This window comes from Callithrix jacchus, chromosome 5 (genome assembly GCF_049354715.1).
Source record: "Callithrix jacchus isolate 240 chromosome 5, calJac240_pri, whole genome shotgun sequence".
NCBI lineage: Eukaryota > Metazoa > Chordata > Mammalia > Primates > Cebidae > Callithrix > Callithrix jacchus.
Genome location: NC_133506.1, coordinates 62,529,978 through 62,557,750, shown reverse-complemented (window position 1 = coordinate 62,557,750; position 27,773 = coordinate 62,529,978). Strand labels below are relative to the sequence as shown.

At 45.7% G+C, this 27,773-nt stretch overlaps 1 long non-coding RNA gene across 7 annotated transcripts in view; it reads right to left on the bottom strand.

Annotated features, from left to right (window-relative positions):
- Nucleotides 1-16,172, bottom strand: part of LOC118153655 (uncharacterized) — an 87,850-nt gene extending 71,678 nt beyond the window's left edge. For 4 of the 7 annotated variants that reach the window (XR_013535344.1, XR_013535339.1, XR_013535342.1 and 1 more), the window contains exon 1: nucleotides 15,843-16,172. This is a non-coding gene — a long non-coding RNA (uncharacterized LOC118153655). Of the gene's footprint in view, nucleotides 1-15; nucleotides 10,323-11,218; nucleotides 11,316-14,557; nucleotides 14,674-15,842 lie in introns of those variants that run through there. The other 3 variants (XR_013535340.1, XR_013535341.1, XR_013535345.1) reach the window with 3 other exon arrangements.
- Nucleotides 16,173-27,773: the final 11,601 nt, after the last annotated feature.

Genomic DNA, 27,773 nt, shown 5'->3' with positions numbered 1-27,773 from the left:
AAAAATTGAAAAATAAACTGGGAACCAGGTACAGTGGTTCTTGCCTGTAATCCCAGCACTTTGGGAGGCCGAGGTGGGCAGATCACTTGAGCTCAGGAGTTTAAGACCAGGCTGGCCAACATGGTGAAACCCTGTCTCTACTAAAAGTATAAAAAATTAGCCAGGTGTGGTGGCTCATGCCTGTAGTCCCAGCTACTCAGGCGACTGAGGCAGGAGAAACACCTGAACCTGGGAGGCAGAGGTTACAGTGAGCCATGATCCTGCCACTGTACTCCAGCCCGGGCAACAGCAGAATGGTCTCAAAAAAAAAAAAATTAGCTGGGCATGGCAGTGCACACCTGTAGTCCCAGCTAATCAAGAGGCTGAGGCAGGAGGATCACTTGAGCCCCGAAGATTGAGGCTGCAGTGAGCTAGGATGGCATGACTGCACTCCAGGCTGAGCGACAGAGTGAGACTTATCTCTAAAAGTAATAAAAATAATAAATAGAGTAAGATTAGTACATGTCTGTGTCTGTGCCCATGCCTCTGCGTGAGAGTGTCAGCATGCATAGCTGTGTGTTGTGTCTGACTGAGTAGGTACATGCATGCGTGTGTGTTGGATGCTGGGGCAGTCAGGGTTCAAGTCACTTGCAGTCAGCACCTGCTCCTCAATTCCTCATGCCTGTTCCTACAGGTCCCCACAAGAAGCATCCAGGGCCCAAGCACTCCCTGCCACCCCCAAACTCCAAGCACAGGCACGAGAAGGGTGAGGGTGGCCAGCTAAACAGTCCAGGCCTGGAGGACCCTGAAACCGATTCCTGGTGCACACACTGCAGCACCAGTATGCCCTGGCCTGGCTCCTGAGGGACCCTTGCTGTTGGCCAGCTGGAGAGCTGTTAATTTAGGACACAGCCCGAAAGCGGGCCACCACTTTATCCCGCTTCCTAATACTTCCTAAGGCCATTTGTTGCTAGAAGACAAGCACAAGCAGTCTGCTTTGATGACTCTTTAGACTACATATCCCTATCCTTTCCCACTGGATGACCTGGAGGATGGAGGGAGATGCCATCATCACTCGGAAGTGAGCTGACATTCTCTCCCCATATGCATACTCCTTTATGCAATGAAAATAACCTTCTAAGATGATAGATAAGACTAAAAGCATTATTTTTTAACCCTTTTCTGGTTCAAATAGGCAAAATCCAAGTACTCTGGTGAATCAGTACAAAATGAAGACCTGCATGAAACTAAAAAGTCTGAAATCCAATGGCTCCAGTTATTTCCCTCTCTCACTGCACAAGCCTCAGTTACCTGGAATTCAAGCAGGCAGAACAGTACACCCACCATCAGGGATGACGGACTCCAACAAGTTCCACTGACTACACCGAGTTAGAGCAGGTTCTTTCCCCTGAAGCATGCATCTTACCACATTCCATTAAGGAGATTTTGCAGGGCAGGTTGGACAAAGGAAGTAGAGCCTTTCATTGCTCCTTCTGCCTCTTCTTGTCCCACACCACTGTTCCGTCCTTTCACAAGCTTTTGACACTGACCCTTTTGCTACTGACATTGTTTGTAAGAGCATCATTTGCTGGGTACAGTGGCTTACACCTGTAATCCCAGCACTTTGGGAGGCCAAGGTGGGTGGATCATGAAGTTAGGAGTTTGAGACCAGCCTGGCCAATATGGTGAAACCCCATCTCTACTAAAAATACAAAAACTAGCTGGGTGTGATGGCATGTGCCTGTAGTCCCAGCTACTTAGAGGCTGAGACAGAAGAATCGCTTGAACCCAGGAGATGGAGGTTGCAGTGAGCTGAGATTGTGCCACTCCACTCCAGCCTGGGCAACAGAGCAAAACTCCATCTCACACAGACACACACACACACACACACATACACACACACACACACACAGCATCACCCTCATTTCATTATCCAGGCAAAAGTCACTTTAGGCCTCTCAAGCTGCTCCAACTAAAAAGTGAATGCCCAGTAGAGTGCATTTCCTGACAATTCAGCTCCCACTTTTGCATGCTACTGCATGTTTCTCAGGATGTAGAACTGGGCCATGAAGAAACCAAGGTTCCTTTTCCCTCACACAACATTAGCTTGCTCAGCTGAACTGCGCTTGAACCTTCTGCAAAACACTCTCCATAAACTGACAACCAAATACTGACAGTCAGTGAAGTTGTTCCAGGATGGTGGTGGGAAGGCAGAGGGAGATGCACGGGCAGAGGATGGCTCTGTCCTCAGCACGCCAGGAAGGACCCAGGCAAACTGTGAGGCAGGAGAGTGAATGGCTTCCCATGCTCAGGTTTCCCACACAGCAGTTTCACATGGTTAGGCTTCGCTTTCCTTTTCTCTTCCCTCCTCTCTATCTGGACGCCGGGTGCTTTCCCATGACTCCAGGCCATTCTCCCAGGGAGTGGCATCCAATCCCATTCATCCACACTCAGGGACAGCCGTCACCTGCTTTAGAAGGGCAGTAGTTTACAAATTAAACTAATTGCAGCCCCCACCCCTTAATGTGAGGAGCAGGAAGAAGTAGGAGACCGAGGGTGGGTAATACATTGCTAATGAGTGAGTATGGGCCTCACTGTCTAACAAGCCTGGACCCTCATCCTGGCTCTGCCATTTCCTGGCCACATGGACTGGACAAGTCCCCTGGCCCGGCCCACTCAGTACTTGTTAGCAGCTGCTTCACAGGGTGTCTGCTCACCACAAGTGGGGCTCCAAGCTTGGCAGAACACCCCAACCCAGTGCTTCCACCTGCACACAGGCAGCATGCTGCATACCCCCAAGGCTCAAGAGAGGTAGCACTGGTCACGTGTGCCTGAATTCACTGAGGGACAAAAGAAAAAGCTGAGGTTTCTCCAGCTACTGTCTTTTAATACACTTTTTAGTGTTTTGATTTTATTATAAGGATAACCTTCTTAGGGCAATCAATAGTCATTCTCAGATTATTAAAATCCTAGCTGGGGCTGGGCACAGTGGCTCACCCCTGTAATCCCAGCACTTTGGGAGGTCGAGGTGGGCGGATCATGAGGTCAGCAGTTTGAGACCAGCCGGACAACATGGTGAAAACCCGTCTCTACTAAAAATCCAAAATTAGCTTGGCATGGTGGTACATGCCTGTAATCCCAGCTACTTGGGAGGCTGAGGCAGGAGAACTGCTTGAACCTGGGAGGCAGAGGTTGTGGTGAGCTGTGATTGTGTAATTGCACTCCAGCCTGGGCAACAAGAGTGAAACTTCATCTCAAAAAAAAAAAAAAAAGAAAAGAAATATGTTCTGAACAGAAAACAAAAGGTATGGCAAAACAGCCATTCGATGGGGAGATCATGGTTGTGACTCATGGATTTGATCAGCCATCTCAGGAAAAGCCAAGAATGGAGACAGATTATATCCACAGAGATAAAGCTTGTTTGAACTAAAGAAGAATTAAAAAGTGGGATGGCATAAAGGAAGACTGTCAAACATCTTGGATTCTACAGGACAGGACAGTAAAGCTATTAGGCTGCAAACATTTTCTTGAATGCTGTATTGTTCGACAAAAGAGAATGACCATAAAGGTAACTCAGAGGTCTTCAGGGCTGCACTCTCCTCAGGGACCCGGGGAGGACATTAGGACTCCCTCCCCCACTTGCAAAGGAAGGACCACAGCTTTAGGTTTCCTAGGCCAGACTGCTGCTGCACAGCATCTTGGTTTTCTATAGTAAGATTACAATTTTTCAAAGTAGATATTTTATTTTATTTATCCTGCTTGAGATGTATTGATCTTATCAAATCTTTGGGTTGATATTTTATTGATTCTGGAAAATCAAACATTTCTGGGCTATTTTTCTTCAAATGTTACTTTTGTGTCTCTTTCTCAACTCTCCCAGTGACACCAATTAAATGCCTGTTAGGCTGTCTTAATGTATTCCCAAAGTTTTTATCCTCTCTTCTGTGTTTTCGTTTTTAGGCTGCTTTCTGTATATTTTCTTATGACCATTCTTCCAGTCCATTAATTTTTTCCTTCACTTAAGTAAAATATGAAATCACTACCCTTCAAATTGTTTCATTTAAATGTGTAATTGCACAGGAGTGATTTTAGATTTTATTCCATTGAAAAAGGAACAATTTCAGTTTTAAAGTTTTCAGTTGCAAAAATTATAATAATGCTACTTTTAGTTCTGTGATATATGTGCTGAACGTGCAGGTTTGTTACATAGGTATACATGTTCATGGTGGTTTGCTGCGCCTATCAACCCATCATCTCAGTTTTAAGCCCTACATGCATTAGGTATTTGTCCTAATGCTCTTCCTCCCCTTGCCTCCCACAAGCCCTGACAGACCCCATTGTGTGATGTTCCCCTCCCTGTGTCTATGTGGCTTTTACTTGTTAAAACAAATCATATTTGCTTAATCATCTGCTGGAAACAAATGCTTGTTTCTTGGTGCTGAAAAGAACCAGTGCTCAGACAAAGAACATTTCTCAGCAAGGCAGTTTTACTTTCTCCAGAAAGGATGCTTCTTGGAAGTCTGATTGCCACGAGAGCACATTGAACAAAGAAAAGCAGGAGTTTTTATCCCTGACACATTGGGTCCTTACTGCTGTGTCCTATCTCCATTGGCTGGAGCTGGACCGCACAATTCAGACTGATCCCGATTCGCTAAAAACTTAAAACTTTCTTAATTAGGTAAATGCATGATGGAGAATAAAGAAAGAAAGGGGGTTGTTTACAGGAAACTAGGAGAATAATGATATTTGCAAATAAGGAAGAGGTGTGGGTGATAAGCCAGGAAATGTCTTGGCATGTTTGGACATGTCTGAGCAGGCTCCAAGCCAGAACAAATAACTTGGTTAAACTACAAAAGATAGGATATATTTAACAGCTACGTAGGGCATGACAAAGAGTTATTAGTAAAAAGCAAGGAAGCTTGAAGGAAGTTAGTTTTTAAAAGAAACTATTATTTCTAACACTTATTATTTATTTTGTAACAAGAATGGAAACTTTGAAGTGGAACTTTTTACTTTTCCCAATTGCCCCTCTTGATTTTACAGTTGTTTTCCTCTTCAAACTTCCTTAACACTTATTGATTTAGTTGTTCTGCTTGACTCCTTAAAAGAAGAAGCTTCTCTGAATAAGGTTGAGGAGAGTTAAGGGAGGTTTTAGTAAGTACTCTCTCTATGAGTCTCTGCACCAGCCCACAGATGCATGATATGACACAACACCAAACAAGAATGAGTATACCTACTATGGCTGTGAGAGAAGTAAGAATTGAGACTATTATTTCATTCCATTCACTGAATCATGTTTGTAGCCACCCTGTGAAAGGGTTATTTACTCTGAGTTTTTGGCTAACTCATTGGACAGAGCAATTAGACCTTGCAATGCCTTTGTTATACTTCCACCAGAGGTGGTATTGTTTGGGAGAAGGTACAACATTGAGTTTAATCATGTCAGGATGCAAACTCCTCCTCTTTCTGCTAATATCATGTCTAAGGCTATCCTGTTTTCCCAAGCCATCTGGCTAGCAGCCCCTAATTGCTCAGCTACTCCTTTAATAGCATTTCTAGTGTAGTTAATAAGTGACTGTAGGTTGTAATAAATGTAATTTATCCAATTTACGTTTTTATTAACTGTCACCCACCAAAATATTGACTCAAATTCTGCAGCTATTTTTTGAGTTTTAAATTTATCTGGTACTCCTTGTGGTACTCCAATGGCATCTAAATAAACATGAGAGTTGAAAGACCCATAAAAAGCTTCCCTTGTTTTACGATGTTGTAGTTCTTTTCTCTCTCTGGTTGATGAAATGCCAGGGTGAAAGGGATAGCCAACTGGACTAGAGCACAATTGCCACTCTTGTTACTTGGCAGAGTGTCCAGTAAAGGTCCACCACAATACCACCATACATCTGCTCGGGGATGAAGAAGGGCTGACTGATTGATAAGCTCTTGAAAAGCCTTAAGCTCATTGCATCCTTTTGGGTCTCCAAGACGCACTTGTCATGAGAGACATGAAGTGAACATAATTTCAAGAGACGGAGGCCGGATGGCTCTCGGGACTGACCCGCAGGGTGTTGAACTTTAGGATATAGCAGAGAGAGAGCTTGACACACTTGCTGCCCCAAGCTGTGGAATCGTGGAAAAGAGCTGCCACACAGCCCATGCCTGGTTGGCTGAAGGACCATCTTAGTGGAAAGAGGACAATCTGGGCCTCTAACCTGCTGTATGCATTAAGCATAACAATGGCTTTTGTTTAAAGTGCCGATGGAATATCTGATCCATTTCAACCAGGCATTCCCATCTTGATATCCTGTCTCAATTGCCAAGGTTTGCTTTAGGTCTTTAACTTCTACAATAGCTACCTTACTTTTGTCATTAGATAGAAGATGAACAACTGTTTCATTGTGAAATGTTTTGGAAGAAGGCTTAGGGGAAGATGTAGGCAGTGGGGGATCAATGAAATGTATTTTAAAGAATCCGATATGGTCTGTTCCTGAAACCCCAATCCCTGTACCATTAAAACCAGCTTAAAGAAGGGAACTGGATTAGAGAAGGAGAAGAACGTTGAGGCTTTGAAATAATAACTGGTATTGGATTGCACTGGTTTAGCTAACAGGGGAAGCTGTTCCTTTAGTAAAATAAATGTATGGTTTTAGGAAATTACAATTACTGGTAGGGGCAGTCCATCCTTGCTCTTTAGTGGTCTACAGAATGTTGAAACAGCTATGGAATAAAAACTCTGTATAGGGTTGGAGGGGGCAAGACTCTTAGTTGATACTGGGGTCTTCATTGAAATCTTCTCAGACTAAATAATCCCAGTTCTCTAATGTCCAGTCTGAGGAGAGACAGAAAGGATAGGGGTACTTTTCTGAAGTGGAGAGCTGTCTTTGACTTGACAAGTCTCCACCGGGTATAACAAGGCAACTATGAAATGTAATAGTTTGAGGCAAAATTGACTTGTTGATATTAATAACTAGGTGGTCAGCAATAGAGCGAGGAAAGAAGAAGGAATAATAGAATAGATTATTAATATTATTAATATTAGAATAGAGAGTTAAATTTTTCTTAGCCTTAGTTTGATATGGTTTTCCCTTGAGACTATGGCCCATGACTCCAGAGGGGGTGGTGTTTTCTTAACTTGAGTGTGATGGATCCATCCTCTCTCTCTGCTGTCCAGACTGCAGTTTTAGTAGTTAGGAGCACTAAATAAGGTCCTTCCCAGGCCAGCTTGAGCTTCTCCTTTTTCCAGCTTTTGATGAGGACGCAACCCCCACGCTGATGCTGATGCACTGGGAACTCCAGGGGCAGTGCCTATACTAAGAGACCTTTAGTTTTCAGAGAAGAGAAAGTAGAAGACAGACTTGAGTATATAATTTTTAAGAAATTGATCTTTTGTTTCAAAGGTAGGAATGTCAGCAGTCAAGTGTAAATAGGGAAATCCATAGAGCACCTCGTAAGGAGAAAGACCAATATCTTTCCACAGTTCAGATTCTCAGCAGGGCAATAAGAAGACACTTGGTCCATGGTAACCGAGTCTCCAGAACCAATTTGGTTAAGTGGTTCTTTAAAGTCTGATTCATTTTTTTCTATTCCCTGCATGAAGATGGGTGCCAGGGAGTACTGTATTCCATCTAATGTCTAATGTTTAGGATAGGTTTTTAATGATGTGTGTGGTGAAATGAGTTGCAACGTCTGAGTCAGTATTTTCTATTAGTCCAAACCTGGGTACTATATTTTAATTAGGGCCTTGACTGCATTATTGTCTGTTGCATTTGAAAAGGGGATAGCTTCAACCCAGTGAATGAGGTGATCTACTATTACTGGTATTTTAGATGACCTATTGGAGGCATTTTGGTGTAATCAGCTTGGATACTTTGGAATGGCCTTAATTCTGGATTTCTTCCACCAAGAGGTGGTTTTCTGAGGGTCTGTTTATTAGTCTTTTTACATACCAGGCAACTATTTGTAACCTGTCTTGCCAAAGTATAAATTCCTATACATTCATAAACTCTGAGGATTGTGTCACACAGGGCTTGGGGGTCCCCAATGGGTCCCTTCATGCAGTTAGAACTAGATCTCCCTCATAAATGGTTTAGATAACATTTTTCTCTGGTGTGGCAATGTCCATTTTCCTTCTGAATTCTCTTTAGCACCTATTTTTATTCATTTTTAGGCCAAAGAAAGCTAAACACCATTTTATATTTGACAATGCTTCTTGTATGATTTTATACTAGATATGCTAAATTTTATCTTCATATACTAGTGTGCTATTAATGTTAAACTCAATTTTAAGAAAACCTTTTAGCTATATTTATCCAGTTTTAATGTCTGATCATAAGGTAAGATTTTTATACTCTTTTCTTAATATCTAAGACGATAACAGTTTTTTTCCGAAAGCAAACTTCCTTTATGTCTGTTGAATAGACTGCTTCAGGCCACAAGATGAGAAGTTAGGATAATACATGTTACACTGTTAACTTTAAGCAAACTTTACTTTTGTTGAAAACCTTGTAAGTTTGAGATTAATTATATGCTAGATGTAGAGCCTAGGACCTAGACAGAAGTGCAGATAAGATCTGGCTTCTTTTAGTATTTAATGCAATGTGTCCTAGGTTTACCTAGCTGTAAAGCACGCCAGCTGTACAGCTAAGAAACGGTAGCCTGTTTGCCTATCTGACCTGCTAGGTTATTCCCTCAACTTTCAAAAGAAAGGCTTTTCTGGTGTCCAGGGACATGGAAAATAGTTATTTCTTTTGGCGACTGAAGGTTATTTAATAGTTGGGTGATTAATTCCTTGTGGACCAGGTCTTGGCCTTCACTGTTAATAAGACCTTGTTCAGCTCAAATTTTCCAAAGGTGTGAGCTAACCCAAAGGCATATTTAGAATCAGTAGAGATGGTTCTTTCCTGGTTCTTCAAGACTTTAAGGTTTGGCTGAATGCAAACAGCTCACAAGTTTCGGCAGACCCATTATTGGGCAAATTTCCTGACTCTATTTCTTCAAGAATTTTTCTGTCAATTACCGAATACCCATTGTGTCTTTTTTTTCCCCTCAATCACTGGGAGAAACCATCTATAGATAAGCGGCCCCCACCAGGCCAGCCTCGAGCTCCCTCTCCTCCAGGCTCCCACTGCCTTGCGGGTGGTCAGCTCCACAGGGAGGCTCTTGCCTTCCTTCCCTGTGCCTTCTTCTGGGCTGAGACTTAGGGTGGATAGGGATGGGGCTGGTCCTTCCCTGGGGTCCTCTCTGGGAGAGTGATGGATCCTGGCCTGGGCAGGCTCTCAGCTCTGCCTGGGTTGCCTTACAGTGAGATAGAGCTCTCCCCCATCAAGTGTCCTGGAGGTAAAGGTAAGAGCCTGGGCCTGCTGTGTGGGAGGCTGGTCTAGGGACAGGGAATCGGGTGGTTGGTGAGGCATTGGGGGTGGCCTGCAGGCCCAGGCAGTGGTTGAGTGGGCCACGGCTGTCATTGGGAAGGGCAGCCATTCCTGCTGGACTCTATTCCCCTGAGGGTTTGACCAAAACCCAAACCAAGAACTGCAGTCCTGGCTCAGACCGCCTGTTTGCACCAAGTCTCTGGGACTGACCATAACTCAGGGCTTCTGTGGCCTGAAGATGGTGTGTCCTGGCATCACCAGTCCAGACTGCTAGCTCCAGTTAGGTCAGAGGGTCTCAGCCCCTGGGGTCTGCCCTTTCCTGGCTCCTTCTGGTTGGGTCCCTTCAGGGCCCTGAAGCCCAGGACCCAGCATCCAGGGGCCACTACCAGAAGCCTGACAGCTCTGCTAACTCCATCATGGCCCATTTCACAGCAAAGACGTCAGGAAATAACACAAATTAAGAAGTGGCTGAAGATGCTCAGAGACTGATCAAAATACAGGAACAGCAAGAAAATACCATGGGGAGGGGGTGGCCCCCATGACTGCTCTCTGCAGAGCCAGGAGACAGGTGCCCATGGCTGTGACCTGGCACCACCTGCCTCTCAGTGGGTGGGTGGCACCCATCCTCACCACTGTGCCAGGGACCACATGAGGACTGTCCCCAGATGACCAGAAAACCCTTTGCTAATTTATTTGTACCTCATTTCTCACCAGCTACCCTTCCCCAACCAGGAATCCCCTTCTTGCCGTCAACGAGTAAAGGAAGATAGTCACTGAATCCATGGAAAGAAACGAAACAAAATGACAATAGAACATCATCTATTTCCATCTGAAAGGAAAGCCTAAGGAAGCCTATTGGGTTCCATCACTCTGAGGGCCCCGAGGATGGCAACAGATAGTGCAATACCCAGCAGCAGGGGCTGCGCTTGATCCCTGCAGATGTCGAGGGCACACCCGTGGTCATCCAGGGTCATGGACCTGGACATAAGAGCAGAAACTGGGTTAACAGGGGTACGCACATACACACACACACACACACACTCACACACTGGAATAAAATGAATTTTGTACCAAGTGTGCAACATACATGTTGCTGATCTGCTGACTTACTTCATTGGCATGAAACAGCAGCTGAGCCAGCAACTGCTCTGCCTTTCCCTGGATTTTTCCTTTAGTTTCTCTGACTACTGGATTACCGGCCTGTGTTTAGCTTCATCAAAATGGGTTTCACTTTATTTTTATGGGGTTTGGGGGGAAGTAGAAAATTTCCTTTTAAAATTTTCTTTCTTGTTAAAGAGTAAGTGTGTTAATAACTTTGTTAAGCCCTATCCTATGTCGGTGTTAGACATGCCATGCTTACAGGCACGTGGTACATTCAGTGTCCTTGTACTTTAACCAAAATATCTGTGCTTGACATGCTCACAGGCACATCCCAGATCTCCATTGCTTTTACGTGTTAAGTTTTAATAAGTTATTAGCCAACTGGGTTTTAGTTTAAATTGTGAGGTCTGACTCCAGCCAATGGAGATCAGATACAGCAGTAAGGATGACCTCAAATGTGTAAGGGATAATTTGTGTGTTTTCCTTTGTTCATTGCACTTTGTTCACTGCTACCATGGGTACCCTTCCTGCAGTCCAGGAAGTAAAAATTGCTTTGCTGAAAGATCCTTTGTCTTAGTGCTATTTTTTCTTTGTGGCACAGAGCATCTATTTCCAACAGGGTTTCAGCTCTTGCTCATGGAATCCCTGCCTGTTTTGTAATCTTCCCTTGTTTACTGCCTGTGGACTTCAAGTACCAGACACAGAGAAAACTTTGTAAAGACTGTTTACTCAGCCCCCACAATTTCCATAGCAGGTCTATTAATTCCCATCACCTTCAGGGAGGTCATTGCTGGGATCCTAGGAATCGTGTGCCTTGTCTTGATGGCCACAGTGGTAACCATAATAGCCAGTTAGTCCCTCTGTGCAATTCTGGAACATAAAAATCTTCTCTGGTTACAAGACTACAGAAAGCAATGAAAGCAACACTAAACTGAGAGTTTGATGGCCTGTGTTTCTAAGAAATTTAATGTTTTCACATAAATAATGAAAAATGACTTTTCTGCAATTCCTACCATTTATGCCATGGATTGAACTCTTCTGTGAAAGCAGTTTCATTGATGGATGTGGATAATTAGCTTAACTTCAAGTAAAAGATTAGAGTCAGCAAATTGTAAACATAACTGTGCTTTTTTACACGCAAATGACATTAATCAGACAGTTGTGGATCTCCAGAAATACATATTTGCACATATAAGTTTTTTTTAACTCAGTCTTGCTCTTGTCCATCAGGCTGGAGTGCAATGGCATGATGTCAGCTTGCTGCAACCTCTACCTCCTGAGTCCAAGCGATTCTCCTGCTTCAGCCTCCCAAGTAGCTGGGATTGCAGAAATCTGCCACCATGCCTGGCTAATTTTGGTATTTTTAATTGAGACGGGGTTTCACCGTGTTGGCCAGGCTGCTCTCAAACTCCTGACCTAAGGTGATCTGCTAGACTACACCCAACACTGACTTCTTCACTTGGGTGTGGGTTAGGAATCTCAAAATTAATATGTCTACACAGAGCCACTGATAATCCCCAAACTTGCTCTTCCCCATTCTGTTTAATGGCAACTCCCATTTTACAGTTTCTCAGCTTAATATTATTGGTGTCCCTTTTAGTTCTGTCTGGTTCTCATTCTCTGTCTCTCCATCACTCCATATCTCTCTCTCTCTCTCTCTCTCTCACACACACACACACACACACACACACACTTTCAGATCTAATGTGTATGGAAAACCTGCCAGCTTTACCTTAATTCCAAATGGTGTTTCTAATTCACCTTCCTACCCTCACCACTTGTACTTCCATGGCAAGATCAGTACTTCCCTCACAAGATCAAGGCTCTACTGCAGAGATTTCTTGAGAAAGTAAGGAGAACTATTATACTCTTTTTTTTTTTTTTTTTTTTTTGAAGTGGAGTCTCACTCTTTTGCCCAGGCTGGAGCACAGTGTTGCGATCTCAGCTCACTGCAACTTCCACCTCCTGGGCTCAAGCAATTCTCCTGCCTCAGCCTCCCTAGTAGCTGTGACTACAGGCACCTGCCACCATGCCCAGCTAATTTTTGTATTTTAGTAGTGATGGGGTTCTACCATGTTGGCCAGGCTGGTCTCGAATGCCTGACCTCAACAATCCTCCTGCCTCGGCCTTCCAAAGTGCTGGTATTACAATCATGAGCCACCATGCCTGGCCCAAGAACTATTATACATTCTTATTTCAGGGACTCTTAAAATTATAGGCTACCACATTCTATATAAATTTAAGCTTTTATCATTGCTCTTTTTCTTAATGCAGTCTCCACACAGCAACCACAGTAAGCAATTTTTAGAATTCCAAGCCATATCCTAACACTCCTGTTTTAAAGTCCATGCTGGATTACTTCTTTTCTCCTTCATTAGAATTTAAACTTAATGAAGCTGGGCAACTTTATATATTTTTCCACTGATCTATCTCCATGAGCTGGAGATCACTTAGTGTAAGGTAAATGATCAGTAAATATTTTCAAATAAGTTAATCAATTGTTAATAATTTCTTTGAGTATATATTTAGACTTTTAAAAATCAAGAAAATAGATTGGTCAAGAGAATTCTGTTTGCTTTGATTTTTTTCATTCTTTGATTAGATTAGCTGTGTTAGTATAAATTTTAGTGTGGGAAGCTTCAAGAATTTCCTAAATTTTAAAATGAAAGGCATGGGATTTAAATACCTGCTCCTTTTATTTAAGGAATAAAAAGAGACAAGCGTATTTTTAAAAATATATTTTATATATGTGAATAGTATCTTTTAAAATATATTTTATATACGTGAACAATCTAAATTTATTTTTCTCTTTATCCCTGAATACTTTTGCAAGTTATTAATGCCCTCAGTTTTATAGATCCACTTTTTTTTTTTTTTTTTTTGAGATAGAGTCTTGCTCTGTTACCCAGGCTGGAGTGCAGTGGCGCGATTTTGGCTTGGTCAAGCTGGTCTCAAACTCCTGGCCTCAGGAGATCCACTTGCCTCAGCCTTCAAAAGTGCTGAGATTACAGGCCTGAGCCACCGAGCCCAGCCTAAAAAATCCATTTCAATGATAACATTTTAAAATATATATGCAACTTCATTAAGAATATTTTTGTGTTTCACTGAAAGATTGCCAAATAATACTTCAGCAGTACAATTTCCTCATAATTCTTCAATTCACTTGATTAGATTAATAGAGTTCCTACTCTCAACTCGTAATTTCATTCAATACATCCTACTTGACCTTTGTGGGGTTTCCATAACATATATTTATTATTGAAATTGGTTTTTGATATTCAAATCAGAAGTTTATCGTTGTATTGTTGGTTAGATTGGTCCGTAGAATCCTTTTTTGTTTTGGTTCTGTAGTTTATTCATTACACAGTGGCTTTGCTACTGTAAAGCTTGAAACATGTTCTTTGTTTTCTTTCTTTCCCTCCATCCCTCCTTCCCTCCCTCCTCCCTCCCCATTCCTCCCTCCCTCATTCCTTTCCACATTCCTTCCTTCGTTTTCCTTTCTTTCTTTCTTTTGACAGGTTTTGCTCTGTCACCCAGGATGGAGTGCAATGGTGCTAACAAGGATCACTTAAAAATTTTTTTAACAGAAATTTATCTATCTTACATTATCCAAATTTCTTTTCAATGTAACCAATATTTTTTAAGTGAAAAATTAAATATTTACCATCTGTTAGCCTCAACACTTTACCTTCTGCAGCCTCAACTTTTCCGGCTCCAGCAAACCTCCCGCCTCAGCCTCTCAAGTAGCTGTGACTACAGGTGGTGCCACCATGCCTGGACAATTTTTGTAATTTTTTGTAGAGATGGGGTTTCACCATATTGCCTAGACTGTTCTGAAACACCTGGGGCTCAAGTGATCCTCCCAACTTGGCTTCCCAAAGTGCTGGGATTATAGGCCTGAGCCACCATGCCCAGCCAAAAGGTTGAAACATTTTCTAAATTTGAAAACAAAGTGCATGCCATTTAAATACCTATTTCTTAAAATTTGGAAGACATGTTAAGACCATATAAACCCAGAGCCTGAATTTTTAGATTAGTAACATGTAGATACTTTCAATTTCTTCTAAAATTAAAAAATTTATACAAAATTAGCAGGTCGTGTTAGCACATGCCTGTAATCCTCAGGAAGCTGAGGCAGGAGAATCGCTTGAACCCAGGAGGTGGAGGTTGTGGTGAGCTGAGATTGCGCCACTGCACTCCAGCTTCTGCAACATGAGCAAAACACCATCTTAAAAAAAAAAAACTGTACTGAAAATTATTTCATCATCATTTGTAGGCTCTGCAAAATACTATTTAATTAGCACATATCCTAATAAAGAGCAGAAGTACAGTCAAAATAATTTTTATATAAGGTAACATGTTAATATGTGTGGTTTATATATTTTTCATTTAGTTTCAGGCTGTCTCAGAATAGTGAAATAGGTCAGTGAATGATATAAATATTCTCACAGTTAAAACAGAATGATGAACCCTTCAAAAGGTAGAATTTAACTTTAATTTTACTTTCAAAAGAAAAGATAGTATATCCATATGCACTTGAACTTTAGTTTGAAGAATAGGGATCAATATTAATCATGGGCGTTTTGCCAGACTCATGGTTGTATTTGGTAAATTGACTATGTGTGCCTGAGTGTCACTGATTTGCTGCATGTAATGAATAATGTAATTAAATAATATGGTATTTATAGAGAAAACCCCTCAGCTCCTCAGCCCCTCAACCCCTCAGCCCCTCAGCCCCCCAGCCCCCAACCCCTCAGCCCCTCAGCCCCTCAGCCCCCAGCCCCCCAACCCCTCAGCCCCTCAGCCCCTCAACCCCTCAGCCCCTCAGCCCCTCAACCCCTCAGCCCCCCAGCCCCTAAACCCCTCAGCCCCCAGCCCCCCAACCCCTCAGCCCCTCAACCCCTCAGCCCCCCAGCCCCTCAACCCCTCAGCCCCCAGCCCCCCAACCCCTCAGCCCCTCAGCCCCTCAACCCCTCAGCCCCTCAGCCCCTCAACCCCTCAGCCCCTCAGCCCCTCAACCCCTCAGCCCCTCACCTGTCTCAGCCCCTCAGCCCCCCAGCCCCTCAGCCCCTCAGCCCCTCAACCCCTCAGCCCCTCACCTGTCTCAGCCCCTCAGCCCCTCAGCCCCTCAACCCCTCAGCCCCTCACCTGTCTCAGCCCCTCAGCCCCCCAGCCCCTCAGCCCCTCAGCCCCTCAACCCCTCAGCCCCTCACCTGTCTCAGCCCTAGCCCCTCAGCCCCCCAGCCCCTCAGCCCCTCATTCCCTCAGGCTCCTCAGTCGCCTCAGCACTTGAGCCCCGCAGCCCCGCAGCCGCCTCGGCCGGCTCAGCTCCTTCATCCCCTCAGCCGCCTCAGCCTCTCGTCGCCTGCTCCACCGCCTGCGCGCCCGCCGCCTCACCCGCCTCAGCCCCGCAGCAGCCCGCGTCGCCGCTGGCTCACTCGCCCGGCTGTCTTAGGCGTTGGCGCCGTCCACCGGCTCCAGCGCAGCCTCCGGCCCGGCATCGGCGTCCTACCGACCGCAACCGCCACTGGCTCCTGGCCGCCCGCTACTACCCGCGCGCCGTGGGCAGGGCCAGTCCTGGGGAGCGGACCCGAGAGGCACCAGGGGGTGGCAGGCGGTTCATCCAAACCCGAGCCTCCGAAAGCCGCATCCGGCCGCCAGTCGCTCACGCGGAGGCCCGGCTCAGTCCCAGCCGAGGCCTCCCGGCGCCATCACCCACGAGGAGTCCCGGGCACGGGCGCCGCCTGCTCCACGCTGTCGCGGGCTTCTGCGAGGAGGTGATCCGTGCCCAACGCCACCAAGGGCCAGCTTGTGCCCGACAATCGGGGGAAATGCATCCTTCACGGGGACCTGAAACTCCAGGTCTTCCTGCCGGGAGCCCACGGCCTCAGTTGGGGCCCAGGACGCGCCCGCGCTGGGGAAGCGCTCCTTGTACCTGAGCCCGAAATTGTCCCCAACAAACCCCACACCCGCAGGGCTGACGTCTGGGCTCCAGGGTGCGGTGTCGCTGAAACGGGCACCGCGTGCTTTCCATGCAAAAGACATGAAGTCTGGATGTGATGGAATCATTGAAGGAAAGCCGCGCCAGAGCCATTGATCAGATCAATGCTGAGCAAAAGGCCGAAGATGGAGGAGCAGCCCGAGCGCCTTCCCTAAAGCACCAGATCGCCTTCCTTTCCGAGGCCACAAAGGCGAGAGCCTCCAGAAATAACATGAAACACGGTGACTTGGTGACACCCAAGCCTCTCAGGGCTCCAAGACATAGATAATGGGTGAAGGCCAAGTGTTCGTTCCAGGAGAGACACAGGGTTGTTGGTCCCTTGAAGTCACCCGCCAGTCTGAAGGCCCACGGACTTGAGCAATACCAAGAACTGGCCACTGTCGGTAGCGTAAACATCCACATCTTACCTTCAGAAAGGAGGGATGCAGGGAGGGAGGGAGGGAGGGAGAAAGGAAGAGAAGGGGGGGAGGAAGAAAGGAAATTTATTGTCTTCAGTGGTTCGAAATAACAAAAGCTGATTGCTAAGTACAGTCTGTGAACTAACTCCTGTGTCAATTATTTAATAATGTGAGCCGGGCGTTGCGGCTCATGCCTGTAATCTCAACACCTTGGGAAGCCGAGGAGGGCAAATCACGAGGTCAGGAGTTCGAGACCAGCATGGCCAACATGGTGAAACCCCATCTTTACTAAAAATACAAAAAATTAGCTGGGCATAATGGTAGGCGCCCGTAGTCCCAGCTACCCAGGAGGCAGAGGTTGCATTGAGCCGAGATCGCGCTCCAGCCTAGGTGACAGAGTGAGGCTCCGTCTGGAAGAGAAAGGTGGCGGGGGGGGGGGGGGGGGGGGAGAGAGAGAGACACAGACAGACACAAAGTCTGCGCGCTAAGCGGTTCGCCCCAGGACTCGGTTCTGACGGGATGGGAGGCAGGTGGAAAGACGCGCTCCTTCCTTCACTTCCTCTTCCCTGTGGTCATTGGCTGTGCCAAGCACTGGACTGGGCGTTGAGGCGCTGGGGACCCGGAGCCGCGCCCTGGGCGAGCGCACTGTGGCGAGACGCACTGGTGGCAATTCCTGCTGTGCGACCCCCTCCCCTGCGGCTGAGGACCTGCAGAGGCTCCATTGGCCTGGAGACAGACTTTCCGGAGACCTGGAGGTGGAAAGGGCTCAGCCAGGGAAAGTGAGAGCCAAGACAGGCAGGGGGAAGGGGTGCCGGGAAGGGACGGAGCAGAGGGGAAGGGCGGGCCAGCAGCATCGCGGAGCTGGAGCTCAGAGCCCAGGCGTGGGGGGTCAGCCGCTCGGGAGTCTCTGGAAGGTGGGCTTTGGATTTGGTCCCGAGGACAAGCCGGAACCATTCAAAAGTGTTCAGCAGAGGGAGTGAATTAGGGAGAATCATTCTGGCTTCAGAAGAAGGGCTTGGAAGGTCCGCATCATAGGTGGCAAGGCCGCTGGAGGTGTGAAATGGCTTTTAAAATCGAGAAATCGGGAGGACCGACGACCGCTTCCGCGACCGCTGAGTTTCCAGGCTCGAGAACTGTGTGGAATGAGGGGCGCTCAGCAGCATCCCCTCCATTCCAAGGAGATGGAGCAGCGGGAACATTACTGAGCGTTTACTGTATGTCGCCAGCTGCCCAACCTCCGGAGGGAAAAAGTGAGGAAGGAGTGCGCCTTTCCGCCTTCCGTCCCTCTTCCCCTCCCCGTGGGGTTGCGGGGCCACCTGCTCCGTGCTCATTTTCTCTTTTCTTTCCATCTTCCTTAGCGCCGCTTTCTCGGAAGCTCGGATCAAGGGCGTGGGGGTGCGGGCAGCAGCGCTCGGCAGGTTCAAGGGCGATCGGGGGCGGGTGGATATGGGGCCGGGACGCGGGAGATGCTCAAGGTCTAGAACTGACTGCGCCAGATTTTTGTTTAGAGGGAGGTGAAGGGAGGAAGGAGGCTCGGGTGACACCGGGAGAGGCAGGAGGAGAGGTCTGGGAGGTGGGAGGAGGGGCGGACTTCATTTCCTTCGAAGTTCCCTGGGAAGGGCATCCAGATTTGGGGAACTGGGAGAGAGCTAGACCAGTGACGGGAATTTAGGGTTGGCGGAAGAAAAAGAGTAACAGGACCTGGTGGGACCCCAGGTAGAGATGATATGTGATGGGATGTGAGTCGGGAGATCGAGAGTGTTCTCCTGTCTTGACTTCCCATCCCTTCGCTCTCACCACCCACTCCACCCCAGGCGATAAAGCCCGGAAGGTAGGAGATCCCACAGCGCTAGCGGTTGAAACGGTTTTTTAAAATAGAGAAAAGGGGAGGACAGAGGGCCGCTTCGGTGACCACTGAGTTTCCAGACAAGGGAGCTCTGCGCAGTGAGGGGCGCACAGGAGCATCGCAGGAGATCTGGCAGCCGGAACATTTATTAAGCACTTACTGTCTGCCACCAACTGCTCTAAAGCCCCCAACCCCGCGGTCTCCGTGCGCAGTCTGTGAGCCCAGCTACTGCGCGCTCGGCAAAGAGGATCCGCCAGAGGCCGGCTGGAGCGCGTCTCCTCGGTATTTGACTGACTCAGAGCCAGGGACGCAAGCCCACCGCGCCGGGCTCTGGGGAGCTCACCTTGCCCCGTGCGAGCCGCAATTGAGTCCCGAGCGCCGCCTACCGGTGTTGGCCGACCAGCCATAGCTGCACCTGGTTGTTGGAGCCCGCACAGAGCGAGGCCCCAGTAGCCCCAGTGGACACGCGGACGAGGTAGAGACCCATCTTGCTCAAAGACGTTTCCCTCCTTCTGGTGGGGAAGGATGGAAGAGCTAAATAACCGAGCCTGAGACCTAACACTCTCAGAGGTCGCTTGGGGTCGGAATGTGGGTGGCAGGTCACCAACCAACTCCGCCAGGCCCCCAGCTCCCAGGTGCAGAATTCAACCCCAGTCCAAAAGGCGGTGTCCTGGCGGGAGCAGGGAGTGGAATCCACTGTGTCGACAGGAAGGAGAAGTAGAAAATGGTTTGGACAGAAAACACGCAGGAGGAAGGAATTAATGCCTGGTACAGCAGGCAGGAGAGGTAGAGGTCGGAACTATGCGCACAGACTATTACCACAGACGTTGGGGCAAGCCTGGATGGCTGGGAAGTCAGTCATCCTCCATCTAAACGCGAGTGCACACGCACGTGCACACACACACGCACACACACAGGCCTCACAAGTTGGATTGCAGGAGAGGGTGAAGTGATTGAGGAGACTCAGTCTGCGGTGGCATTTGAGGAAGGCCCATTGAGGCCACCGAATTCATTCGACCCCCGTCGCACACTTGCCTATCTCTATGCCAGCCACTGGGACTCATTCCTTTTGAGCATAAAAGCCGCTGCCTCCCTGTTACCTGCAGAATAAGAGTCCAGATGTTTCTGGCATTCAATGCCCTTGCTAACCTGACCAGCAGTCCTCACCTCTCATTCCACTGCATGGCATCTTGGCATCTCCAGTGCTCCACTTTGGGCTGGAGCCACTCTGCTCCTGCTGTCCTCTCAGAGAACTTGCTCCTGGATTAGTCTATTCATGCTTCTTTTATTTGTTTGTTTATTTTTATTTTTATTATTGCATTTTAGGTTTTGTGGTACATGTGTACCGATGAGTGAGAACATGCAGTGTTTGATTTTTTGTTCGTGTCAGTTTGCTGAGAATGATGGTTTCCAGGTTCATCCATGTCCCTACAAAGGGCACGAACTCATCGTTTTTTATGGCTGCATAGTGTTCCATGGTGTATATGTGCCACATTTTCCTGTCCAGTCTATCATCGATGAGCATTTGGGTTGGTTCCAGGTCTTTGCTATTGTAAACAGTGCTGCAATGTACATTCGTGTGCATGTGTCCTTATAGTAGAACGATTTATAATCCTTTGGATATAGACCCAGTAATGGGATTGCTGGGTCAAATGGAATTTTTATTTCTAGGTCCTTGAGGAATCGCCACACTGTCTTCCATGATGGTTGAACTAATTTTTTTTTCTTTTTTATTGTATTTTAGGTTTGGGGATACATGTGCAGAACATGCAAGACAGTTGCATAGGTACACACATGGCAGTGTGTTTTGCTGCCTTCCTCCCCTTCACCCACATTTCTCCCCAGGCTATCCCTCCCCAGCTCCCCCCCCACTGTCCCTCACCTATTCCCCCCAATAGACCCCAGTGTTTAGTACTCCCTTCCCTGTGTCCATGTGTTCTCATTTTTCATCACCCGCCTATGAGTGAGAATATGCAGTATTTCATTTTCTGTTCTTGTGTCAGTTTGCTGAGAATGATGTTCTCCAGATTTATCCATGTCCCTACAAATGACACGAACTCATCATTTTTGATTGCTGCATAATATTCCATGGTGTATATGTGCCACATTTTACCAATCCAGTCTATCATCGATGGGCATTTGGGTTGGTTCCAGGTCTTTGCTATTGTAAACAGTGCTGCAATGAACATTCGTGTACATGTGTCCTTATAGTAGAACGATTTATAGTTCTTTGGATATATACCCAGTAATGGGATTGCTGGGTCAAATGGAATTTCTATTTCTAAGGCCTTGAGGAATCGCCACACTGTCTTCCACAATGGTTGAACTCATTTACACTCCCACCAACAGTGTAAAAGTGTTCCTGTTTCTCCATATCCTCTCCAGCATCTGTTGTCTCCAGATTTTTTAATGATCGCCATCCTAACTGGCATGAGATGGTATCTCAATGTGGTTTTGATTTGCATTTCTCTAATGACCAGGGATGATGAGCATTTTTTCATACGTTTGTTGGCCTCATGTATGTCTTCTTTTGTAAAGTGTCTGTTCATATCCTGCACCCACTTTTGAGTGGCCTTATTTGTTTTTTTCTTGTAAATCTGTTTTAGTTCTTTGTAGATTCTAGATATTAGCCCTTTGTCAGATGGGTAGATTGCAAAAATTTTTTCCCATTCTATTTGTTGCCGATTCACTCTAATGACTGTTTGTTTTGCTGTGCAGAAGCTGTGGAGTTTGATTAGGTCCCATTTGTCTGTTTTGGCTTTTGTTGCCAATGCTTTCGATGTTTTGGTCATGAAATCCTTGCCTATGCCTATGTCCTGAATGGTTTTGCCTAGGTTTTCTTCTAGGGTTTTTATGGTGGTAGGTCTTATGTTTAAGTCTTTAATCCATCTGGAGTTAATTTTAGTGTAAGGTGTCAGGAAGGGGTCCAGTTTCTGCTTTCTGCACATAGCTAGCCAATTTTCCCAACACCATTTATTAAACAGGGACTCCTTTCCCCATTGCTTGTTTTTGTCAGGTTTGTCAAACATCAGATGGTCGTAGATGTGTGGTGTTACCTCTGAGGCCTCTGGTCTATATCTCTGTTTTGGTACCAGTACCATGCTGTTTTGATTACTGTAGCCTTGTAGCATAGTTTGAAGTCTGGTAGTGTGACACCTCCCACTTTGTTCTTTTTGCTTAGAATTGACTTGGCTATGCAGGCTCTCTTCTGGTTCCATATGAAGTTTAAGGTGGTTTTTTTCCAGTTCTGTGAAGAAGGTCATTGGTAGCTTGATAGGGATAGCATTGAATCTGTAAATTACTTTGGGCAGTATGGCCATTTTCACGATATTGATTCTTCCTAACCAAGAACATGGAATGTGTCTCCATTTGTTTGTGTCCTCTCTTATTTTGTCAAGCAGTGGTTTGTAGTTCTCCTTGAAAAGGTCCTTTATGTTCCTTGTTAGTTGTATTCCTAGGTATTTTATTCTCTTTGTAGCAATTGTGAATGGCAGTCATTCTTGATTTGGCTATCTTTAAGTCTGTTATTGGTTTATAGGATTGCTTGTGATTTTTGCACATTGGTTTTGTATCCTGAGACTTTGCTGAAGTTGCTTATCAGTTTCAGGAGATTTTGGGCTGAGACAATGGGGTCTTCTAGCTATACATCATGTCGTCTGCAAATAGAGACAATTTGACTTCCTCCTTTCCTATTTGAATACTCTTTATTTCTTTTTCTTGCCTGATTGCTCTGGCTAGAAGTTCCAATACTCTATTGAATAGGAGTGGTGAGAGAGGGCATCCTTGTCTAGTGCCACATTTCAAAGGGAATGCTTCCAGTTTTTGCCCATTCAGTATGATATTGGCTGTTGGTTTGTCGTAAATAGCTTATTATTTTGAGATACCTTCCATCAATACTCTAAACCCTAATTCCCCTCCGGTTTCTTAGGAAAGGCTTGCCCCATACTTTCACCCCTCCCACTCTACCGGAGCAAATCAGCTTTCCTTTCTACCCCCCTCTCCTTGTGCACACTTCTATTGTTGCACACTTAATCCCACAGTGTGGGCATTTGTTTGTACGTCTGTGTCCCCCACTAATGTGAACCCATCCTAGGCAGGGACTACACACCCAGCATGACTCTCATTGTCCTTTACCCTGGAGTTAGCACAGTGTTAGGGCTTGTGGGCGTCAATAAATGCTTGCTGAAACACACTGAGCTGAAAAATTCATTCTAAATCAATCCTTCCCTTGTGGGAGACAAAGGGAAACAAATAACTATCAGGTATCAGGTCTCCATATGCAAGCCTGGAGCCTGAAAGTCTGAAGTCCTGCTTGCCTCCGCTGATGTCTCCCAACCTCTGCCTGCTTTCACCATTGTCCCTGATCGCCCAGCAGAGCTTCCCGACAAGCCTCTCGCCCGACCCTGTCATCTTAACTGTTCTTATAGTAATGTAAATACCGAGGTTGGACTCAAGATGGCGCTGTGAGAACAAACCAGGATTGGAGCTCTCGTTGTGTCCACGGAGTGGTGAGTCTGAGCTGCATTTCCAGATTGATCTTTGTTGCCCACGGAACGGGGAAATTCCCAAGTGAAGAGGAGACGCGGGACGCCAGGCAGAACCTCTGCCTGGCGAAGCCAGCAGCCAGGGTGGCGGCTGCCGGCCCTGCCCAGCGCTCCCCACAGGGCGCGCTTGTCCGGGTGCCCTGTTGAACCAGCAACTGGAGATGTGAGAGGGCTGGACTTGAGACTGAGCTAGACTTGGACAGTAAGCCAGCCCAGGGGATTGCAGGGACAGAGCGTTAGGGGTGGCCTAGTGGGACGAACAAAACTGCGATTTCAAACAAGCCCCATGCAGGCGGCCCGAGACGCTCTGAGGGGGAGGGGCGTCCACCATTACCGAGGCAACCCACCCCAACTGAGATACACGCCCATTGCTGACGCAGCCTGCCGTTGCCGAGGCAACCCGCTACAACAGAGAGAGTCTGCCGCAGGGCGTGGCAGAGAACACAGCAGAACAGCGGAGCCAGGGTGAGCCTCAGGACAGCAGGGCGGAGCCTCGGCAGGCAAACAGTGGCTAGTCTGCGTCCTGGCTGGGCAGGACCTCAACGGACATCCAAAAGTAAAGCCCAAACTCCTCAACACAGAGCATTTGAGAAAAAAAAAGGGTTTTTCTAATGAGCTCTGTTGCAGCAGAATCAAACATAGCAGCCTAACAGCCCTGAATGAACAACAGAGCTCACAGCTCAGCAATTAAGCCCCTATAAAGTACAAACTGTCTCCTCAAGCAGCTCCCTGACCCCTCTATATCCAAAAGACTGACATTAGGCAGGCATCATCCTGGGACAAAGATAGCAGAAAAAGAAACTGGTGGCATCCCTCGCTGTGCCACAGCAGCTAGAGGTGCACCCCAGACAAGCAGGGTCTGGAGCGAACCTCAGCAGTTGTACAGCGAAGGGGCTAGACTGGTAGAAGGAAAACCAAGCAACAGAAATACTTCATCATCAACATTCTGGGTGTCCACTCAGAGACCCAATCGAAAAGTCAGCAACTACGCAGACGACCAGCGGACAAATCCACAAAGATGGAAAGAAACCAGCGCAAAAAGGAGGAAAACACCCGAAACCAGAACATCTCGCCTCCTAGAAAGGATCAAAACTCCTCCCCAACAAGGGAACAAAGCTGGACGGAGAATGACTGTGATGAAATGACGGAATCAGACTTCAGAAGATGGATAATGAGAAACTTTTGTGAGCTAAAAGATCATGTATTAAATCAATGAAAAGAAACTAAGAACCTTGAAAAAAGATTTGAAAAAAGATTCGAGGAAATGATAATAAGAATGGATAACTTAGAGAGGAATATGAATGAATTAAAGGAGCTGAAAAACACAATACGAGAACTTCGCGAAGCATGCACAAGTTTCAATAGCCGAATCAACCAAGCAGAAGAAAGAATATCTGAAGTCGAAGACCAACTCAATGAAATAAAACGAGAAACCAATATTAGAGAAAAAAGCGCAAAAAGGAATGAACAAAGTCTCCAAGAAATGTGGGACTATGTGAAAAGACCTAACCTACATTTGATAGGTGTACCAGAAGGGGACGAAGAGAATGAATCCAATCTGGAAAATACTCTCCAGGACATCATCCAGGGACACTTCCCCCACCTAGCAAGACATGCCAACACTCAAATGCAGGAAATACAGAGAACACCACAAAGATATTCTGCAAGAAGAGCAACCCCAAGGCACATAATCGTTAGATTCAACAGGGTTGAAATAAAGGAGAGAATACTAAGGGCAGCCAGAGAGAAAGGTCGGGTCACCCACAAAGGGAAGCCCATCAGACTCACAGCAGATCTCTCGGCAGAAACACTACAAGCCAGAAGAGAGCGGGGGCCAATATTCAACATTCTTAAAGAAAAGAACTTTCAACCCAGAATTTCATATCCAGCCAAACTGAGCTTCAGAAGTGAAGGAAAAATAAAATCCTTTGCGAACAAGCAAGTACTCAGAGATTTTGTCACCACCAGGCCTGCTTTACAAGAGCTCCTAAAAGAGGCACTACACATAGAAAGGAACAACCAGTACCAGCCATTCCAAAATCACACTGAATGCTAAAGAGCATCAACATAATGAAGAATCTACAACAACTAACAGGCAAAACAGCCACTTAGCATCAAAATGGCAGTATCAAATTCACACATAACAATATTAACCCTAAGTGTAAATGGACTAAATGCACCAATCAAAAGACACAGACTGGCAAATTGGATAAAAATCCAAAACCCATCAGTGTGCTGTATACAGGAAACCCATCTGACATGCAAGGATACACAAAGGCTCAAAATAAAGGGATGGAGGAAGATTTACCAAGCAAATGGAAAGCAAAAAAAAGCAGGAGTTGCAATTCTCATCTCTGATAAAATAGACTTTAAAGCAACAAAGGTCAAAAGAGACAAAGAAGGCCATTGCATAATGGTAAAAGGATCGATACGACAAGAAGAGCTAACGATCCTTAACATATATGGACCCAATGCAGGAGCACCCAGATACATAAGGCAAGTTCTTAACGACTTACAAAAGGACTTAGACTCCCACACAATAATAGTGGGAGACTTTAACACTCCACTGTCAATATTAGACAGATCAACCAGACAGAAAATCAACAAGGATATCCAGGGCTTGAACTCAGACCTGGAGCAAGCAAACCTGATAGACATTTACAGAACTCTCCACCCCAAATCCACAGAATACACATTCTTCTCAGCACCACATCACACCTACTCAAAAATTGACCACATAATTGGAAGTAAAGCACTGCTCAACAAATGCAAAACAACTGAAATCATAACAAACAGCCTCTCAGACCATAGTGCAATCAAGTTAGAACTCAGAATTCAGAAACCGACCCAGAACTGCACAGCTTCATGGAAACTGAACAACTGGCTCTTGAATGTTGACTGGGTAAACAATGAAATGAAGGCAGAAATAAAGAAGTTCTTTGAAACCAATGAGAACGAAGACACAACGTGCCAGAACTTCTGGGACACATTTAAAGCAGTCTCTAGAGGAAAGTATATAGCAATAAGTGCCCATATGAGGAGAATGGAGAGATCCAAAATTGACACCCTATCGTCAAAATTGAAAGAGCTAGAGGAACAAGATCAAAAAAACTCAAAACCCAAGACTCAAAAAAGACAAGAGTCTCAACTCAAAAAGACAAGAAATAACTAAGATCAGAGCTGAGCTGAAGGAGATTGAGACACGAAAAACCCTTCAAAAAATCAATAAATCCAAGAGCTGGTTTTTTAAAAGATCAACAAAATGGACAGACCACTAGCCAGATTGATTAAAAAGAAAAGAGAGAACAACCAAATAGATGCAATAAAAAATGATAAAGGGGAAATCACCACAGATCCCACAGAAATTCAGACCATCATCAGAGAATATTACAAACAACTCTATGCGCATAAACTAGTAAACCTGGAAGAAATGGATAAATTCCTGGACTCCTGTGTCCTCCCAAGCCTAAACCAGGAGGAAGCTGAAACTATGAATAGACCAATAACAAGGTCTGAAGTTGAGGCAGCAATTAAGAGCCTACCACACAAAAAAAGCCCAGGTCCAGACGGGTTCACAGCCGAATTCTACGAGACACACAAGGAGGAGCTGGTACCATTCCTTCTGAAACTATTCCAAATAATCCAAAAAGAGGGAATACTTCCCAAATCATTTTATGAGACCAACATCATTCTGATACCAAAACCCGGCAGAGACCCAACGAGAAAAGAAAACTTCAGGCCAATATCCATGATGAACATAGATGCAAAAATCTTCAATAAAATATTGGCAAGCTGATTGCAACAGCAAATCAAAAAACTTATTCATCATGTTCAAGTAGGATTCATCCCGGGGATGCAAGGCTGGTTCAACATACATAAGTCTATAAACGTAATTCACCACATAAACAGAACCAAAAACAAAAACCACATGATTATCTCAATTGACGCGGAGAAGGCATTTGACAAAATACAACAGCCCTTTATGCTAAAAACCCTCAATAAACTCGGTATCGATGGAACGTATCTCAAAGTAATAAAAGCTATTTATGACAAACCAACAGCCAATATCATACTGAATGGGCAAAAACTGGAAGCATTCCCTTTGAAATCTGGCACTGGACAAGGATGCCCTTTTTCACCACTCCTATTCAATATACTACTGGAAGTTCTAGCCAGAGCAATCAGGCAAGAAAAAGAAATAAAGGGTATTCAAATAGGAAAGGCGGAAGCCAAATTGTCTCTATTTGCAGACGACATGATAGTATACCTAGAAGACCCCATCGCCTCAGCCCAAAAACTCCTGAAACTGATAAGCAACTTCAGCAAAGTCTCAGGATATAAAATCAATGTGCAAAAATCACAAGCATTCGTCTACACCAATAACAGACTTAAAGAAAGCCAAATCAAGAACGAACTGCCATTCGCAATTGCTACAAAAAGAATAAAATACCTTGGAATACAACTCACAAGGAACGTAAGGGACCTCTTCAAGGAGAACTACAAACCACTGCTCAACGAAATCAGAGAGGACACAAACAG